Source organism: Aquarana catesbeiana, linkage group LG01 (assembly GCF_042186555.1).
Source record: "Aquarana catesbeiana isolate 2022-GZ linkage group LG01, ASM4218655v1, whole genome shotgun sequence".
Taxonomy (NCBI): domain Eukaryota; kingdom Metazoa; phylum Chordata; class Amphibia; order Anura; family Ranidae; genus Aquarana; species Aquarana catesbeiana.
Genome location: NC_133324.1, coordinates 162,487,725 through 162,494,051, shown reverse-complemented (window position 1 = coordinate 162,494,051; position 6,327 = coordinate 162,487,725). Strand labels below are relative to the sequence as shown.

Here is a 6,327-nt window from a genome sequence, read left to right as displayed (position 1 = left end):
TAGCTGGGTATGCCAAGTGTAATGGGGTTGTCTGGAAAACAATAACTTTAAACAAAATATCCCTGATTCATTTTTTTAAATGTTGGCAACTATACTTATTAGCACATCAAGTTTTGTAAGACAACACTCAGTCTTATATTGCACTTATATTGTTTCAAATTATTATTATTCTCTTCTTCTGCATAACTTAAAATAAGTTAATTGTCTATTGTAAAGCAGTTGACCTGATTGGCCAAACGTGATTGCATGACGTTGGCTGGGACACGCCCCTAGGCTGAGGATACAAAGGTCGGGATGAGCTGGCAGTTCATTCCACACTTTTTTCTCAGGAGGAGAGGATATATGGGTCTTCATCCACACCTCAGGTAATCAGGCTGTTTCTCTTCATTATTACACACCTATTCACATCATGCTTGATTTCTCTTTACACAGGTGTGCATTATTTATTTATTTTATTTTTATGCCTCTCATTTAAATACCAACACATTGGCAACATTGCTAGTATACATTATTTATATATATCTTTTGTTTGTTGGTTCTCACCACCCAGTTATTTTTTGGGGCAGGTGTCAGACACACACTCTAGCGCCTGCTTGGTTTTACACTTTACTTTCCTTCATTCACAACATTGTTCTATATATTATTTTTTTTTTTTTTTTTTTTTTTTTTTGACACACTTATCCCCATCTCTTTGTTACACATCTCCTCCTTATTATTCTTTCATTTATTGCAGAACTTCATCTGTGGCCCATACATGTATGCCTCCTACTTGGGAAGTGTGTTCTGGCTGTCTGTCTCTCTCCCTGGCTGCTGTTCCTCTCTACCCCCTCTCTGATTCTCCAGCCCCCATGTGGAGTTTCGGTTTGGGGGTTAGCCTTGTGTGTCCTTGGCCTCAACCCCGGGGGAGACAGCTCTCTCAGGGCCACCTTCATTATTCCACAATTGGACTGTTTGGGTTATGTACTGGGTTGTTGCCAAAAGGTAATGTGCATTTATATATTCTAAAATACCTGCTTTACCTTGTGTAAGCATGATTTTAATCGAGACTCCAATGATCTACTTATTGATTTGTTTTATTTATTTTTCTAGTCATCTCTTGATGCATCCCACTCCTGATGATTGGCTTTAAACGCCATGAAACGCGTAGAGTCTACACTCAGGGTTGCCATTTCAAGTTTGGTTCATCTATGAATTTCTATCGCATACCATTTATACTTAATAACATTGTTATTCGGAATACCTTGTTCACCTTTTTTGTATACCCATTTTAGAACTGTGATTGCTTGTATCAATTATTTTCAAACAGCGTTTATAAACAACGTTTCTATCAACATGACTACTATTTTTATTGTGCCTCGATGTGCATGATTTATGTATTGTATATTATGATGCATTATATTATGATTATTACATTACTCATGAATTGATGTCTATGCATTTCTTTGATTAGCATTTCTCTATGGCTATACAGCTTTTAAGCCCCTTAAGGGGTGGTGATAGTTAATTTAACATAAGGTATCCTAGACTTTTTCAAAGACCTACCCATGCCTCATTTAAAGTCCCACTGCCCCTCTCTTTTGCTTTTTAATGTATATACAGGGATGGAGACATGGTTATGGTAACTGTGGGGCCCAATCAGGTCAACTGCTTTACAATATGTTTATTTGGGTGGAAGACACCCGTTTCCCTCTTTGACCTGTCATGCCCCACTTCACTAACGCAACTACTTAATCTGGGCTTTTAGTCCCAAGAGCTATTTTTACGCTGGCATCCGCTTTCTTACTTCCTCTTCATTTGGTCCATTCAGTAACCTACTCGTTCTTTGGATCACTGGCTATTTCAATTTAGTCTCTACCCTCTGTTAGTTTAGAGATACAGTCCACTCTTTATCTCTTCCTTTTGTCTTTTCCATTGCCTGTTTGGCACGCCCCACCCACAGGGTGGGTGGTCCTTTCTGATTGATCTCTCTTCCCCCGGGGTTGCGATGCGCCCAGCTCCTTCTCTCCCCCCACCCATCTCTTCAGCGATGGGGGCGGGGCTGGATCTTGGCGCATCGGCGTCATGCCCAGCATGCCGCTGGTGCGGTGTCCTTCCGACGCCGACCTGCGTTTATGCTCCCTCCATCTCACTTAGGCTTGATGGGCGGGGATGAACTGCTGCTGAGATCTCTGTGCCTCAGTTGGTTGTCTGCCCCGTCTATTTCTTTGGCCAAACGTGATTGCATGACGTTGGCTGGGACACGCCCCTAGGCTGAGGATACAAAGGTCGGGATGAGCTGGCAGTTCATTCCACACTTTTTTCTCAGGAGGAGAGGATATATGGGTCTTCATCTACACCTCAGGTAATCAGGCTGTTTCTCTTCATTATTACACACCTATTCACATCATGCTTGATTTCTCTTTACACAGGTGTGCATTATTTATTTATTTTATTTTTATGCCTCTCATTTAAATACCAACACATTGGCAACATTGCTAGTATACATTATTTATATATATCTTTTGTTTGTTGGTTCTCACCACCCAGTTATTTTTTGGGGCAGGTGTCAGACACACACTCTAGCGCCTGCTTGGTTTTACACTTTACTTTCCTTCATTCACAACATTGTTCTATATATTATTTTTTTTTTTTTTTTTTTTTTTTTTTTTGACACACTTATCCCCATCTCTTTGTTACACATCTCCTCCTTATTATTCTTTCATTTATTGCAGAACTTCATCTGTGGCCCATACATGTATGCCTCCTACTTGGGAAGTGTGTTCTGGCTGTCTGTCTCTCTCCCTGGCTGCTGTTCCTCTCTACCCCCTCTCTGATTCTCCAGCCCCCATGTGGAGTTTCGGTTTGGGGGTTAGCCTTGTGTGTCCTTGGCCTCAACCCCGGGGGAGACAGCTCTCTCAGGGCCACCTTCATTATTCCACAATTGGACTGTTTGGGTTATGTACTGGGTTGTTGCCAAAAGGTAATGTGCATTTATATATTCTAAAATACCTGCTTTACCTTGTGTAAGCATGATTTTAATCGAGACTCCAATGATCTACTTATTGATTTGTTTTATTTATTTTTCTAGTCATCTCTTGATGCATCCCACTCCTGATGATTGGCTTTAAACGCCATGAAACGCGTAGAGTCTACACTCAGGGTTGCCATTTCAAGTTTGGTTCATCTATGAATTTCTATCGCATACCATTTATACTTAATAACATTGTTATTCGGAATACCTTGTTCACCTTTTTTGTATACCCATTTTAGAACTGTGATTGCTTGTATCAATTATTTTCAAACAGCGTTTATAAACAACGTTTCTATCAACATGACTACTATTTTTATTGTGCCTCGATGTGCATGATTTATGTATTGTATATTATGATGCATTATATTATGATTATTACATTACTCATGAATTGATGTCTATGCATTTCTTTGATTAGCATTTCTCTATGGCTATACAGCTTTTAAGCCCCTTAAGGGGTGGTGATAGTTAATTTAACATAAGGTATCCTAGACTTTTTCAAAGACCTACCCATGCCTCATTTAAAGTCCCACTGCCCCTCTCTTTTGCTTTTTAATGTATATACAGGGATGGAGACATGGTTATGGTAACTGTGGGGCCCAATCAGGTCAACTGCTTTACAATATGTTTATTTGGGTGGAAGACACCCGTTTCCCTCTTTGACCTGTCATGCCCCACTTCACTAACGCAACTACTTAATCTGGGCTTTTAGTCCCAAGAGCTATTTTTACGCTGGCATCCGCTTTCTTACTTCCTCTTCATTTGGTCCATTCAGTAACCTACTCGTTCTTTGGATCACTGGCTATTTCAATTTAGTCTCTACCCTCTGTTAGTTTAGAGATACAGTCCACTCTTTATCTCTTCCTTTTGTCTTTTCCATTGCCTGTTTGGCACGCCCCACCCACAGGGTGGGTGGTCCTTTCTGATTGATCTCTCTTCCCCCGGGGTTGCGATGCGCCCAGCTCCTTCTCTCCCCCCACCCATCTCTTCAGCGATGGGGGCGGGACTCGATCTTGGCGCATCGGCGTCATGCCCAGCATGCCGCTGGTGCGGTGTCCTTCCGACGCCGACCTGCGTTTATGCTCCCTCCATCTCACTTAGGCTTGATGGGCGGGCATGAACTGCTGCTGAGATCTCTGTGCCTCAGTTGGTTGTCTGCCCCGTCTATTTCTTTGGCCAAACGTGATTGCATGACGTTGGCTGGGACACGCCCCTAGGCTGAGGATACAAAGGTCGGGATGAGCTGGCAGTTCATTCCACACTTTTTTCTCAGGAGGAGAGGATATATGGGTCTTCATCTACACCTCAGGTAATCAGGCTGTTTCTCTTCATTATTACACACCTATTCACATCATGCTTGATTTCTCTTTACACAGGTGTGCATTATTTATTTATTTTATTTTTATGCCTCTCATTTAAATACCAACACATTGGCAACATTGCTAGTATACATTATTTATATATATCTTTTGTTTGTTGGTTCTCACCACCCAGTTATTTTTTGGGGCAGGTGTCAGACACACACTCTAGCGCCTGCTTGGTTTTACACTTTACTTTCCTTCATTCACAACATTGTTCTATATATTATTTTTTTTTTTTTTTTGACACACTTATCCCCATCTCTTTGTTACACATCTCCTCCTTATTATTCTTTCATTTATTGCAGAACTTCATCTGTGGCCCATACATGTATGCCTCCTACTTGGGAAGTGTGTTCTGGCTGTCTGTCTCTCTCCCTGGCTGCTGTTCCTCTCTACCCCCTCTCTGATTCTCCAGCCCCCATGTGGAGTTTCGGTTTGGGGGTTAGCCTTGTGTGTCCTTGGCCTCAACCCCGGGGGAGACAGCTCTCTCAGGGCCACCTTCATTATTCCACAATTGGACTGTTTGGGTTATGTACTGGGTTGTTGCCAAAAGGTAATGTGCATTTATATATTCTAAAATACCTGCTTTACCTTGTGTAAGCATGATTTTAATCGAGACTCCAATGATCTACTTATTGATTTGTTTTATTTATTTTTCTAGTCATCTCTTGATGCATCCCACTCCTGATGATTGGCTTTAAACGCCATGAAACGCGTAGAGTCTACACTCAGGGTTGCCATTTCAAGTTTGGTTCATCTATGAATTTCTATCGCATACCATTTATACTTAATAACATTGTTATTCGGAATACCTTGTTCACCTTTTTTGTATACCCATTTTAGAACTGTGATTGCTTGTATCAATTATTTTCAAACAGCGTTTATAAACAACGTTTCTATCAACATGACTACTATTTTTATTGTGCCTCGATGTGCATGATTTATGTATTGTATATTATGATGCATTATATTATGATTATTACATTACTCATGAATTGATGTCTATGCATTTCTTTGATTAGCATTTCTCTATGGCTATACAGCTTTTAAGCCCCTTAAGGGGTGGTGATAGTTAATTTAACATAAGGTATCCTAGACTTTTTCAAAGACCTACCCATGCCTCATTTAAAGTCCCACTGCCCCTCTCTTTTGCTTTTTAAAGTTAATTGTCTATATTTTAGTTGCTAATACTATACTTGTTTATTTTGTAACCCTGTCATGTGTTGTATTTTTAAACTAAGATGTGAATTATATAGACAGAAGTCAATGAGGTAGATATAAATGAGAAATACTGTATGTAGATGTATAAAAATATTTTCAACCTTTCAGCTGAAAATTGCAATAATAGCAGCTGGGTATGGTAAGAGGTAGTGAGGATGCTCTTTCACAATGTCTCAGATACAGCAGCAGTTACTAGTGTGATTAGCATTCTCCTGACATCCATTCACATTGAGAGCTATAGCTTAGTTCTCAGTGCTTAGTTTCCTTTTCTGCCTGGATAATGAAGGGAGCCAATGTCAGTCCAGTCATATGTGGACATCACGGAAGAAGGCATGCTTTTTATTTTATACTTTTAATATTCCCCAGCATGTATTGCCCCTTGTTAGTTGACTGACAAATATGCTTTTTATATTTATTATTATTTTTTTTTTTTGGTTTAATGGCAACCTCTTAGAAGCACACATCCAGCTTTTTGTATATTTTTTACTTAAAATATTTTGCTGTGCAATATAATTTTTTAATTGTGTTAACTTATATTTGTCGCCCTTATTGCATCTCTTCACATTTTTAATAAATTTAAGTGGGTATTATAGGTCATAGACACAGATAGGGATCATCTATGCAGCCATACATGACAGCACGCAGAGCAAAAGTATATGCGGGAAAATCTTAACACTTTCTTTAATGGAATAGACCTTTTATTAACTTTTAACTTTGCAAGTCTGCATGAATAAT

General features: G+C 39.7%; 3 long non-coding RNA genes across 3 annotated transcripts; all 3 read left to right on the top strand.

Annotated features, from left to right (window-relative positions):
* Positions 1–282: 282 nt before the first annotated feature.
* Positions 283–1,767, top strand: LOC141136376 (uncharacterized). Its single transcript, XR_012243668.1, has 3 exons — positions 283–365; positions 734–981; positions 1,090–1,767. It is a non-coding gene; the product is annotated as an uncharacterized lncRNA (long non-coding RNA).
* Positions 1,768–2,277: 510 nt separating this feature from the next.
* Positions 2,278–3,745, top strand: LOC141136354 (uncharacterized). The gene is made up of 3 exons (XR_012243666.1): positions 2,278–2,341; positions 2,712–2,959; positions 3,068–3,745. It is a non-coding gene; the product is annotated as an uncharacterized lncRNA (long non-coding RNA).
* A 510-nt stretch (positions 3,746–4,255) lies between these two features.
* Positions 4,256–5,301, top strand: LOC141136365 (uncharacterized). Its single transcript, XR_012243667.1, has 3 exons — positions 4,256–4,319; positions 4,677–4,924; positions 5,033–5,301. It is a non-coding gene; the product is annotated as an uncharacterized lncRNA (long non-coding RNA).
* Positions 5,302–6,327: the final 1,026 nt, after the last annotated feature.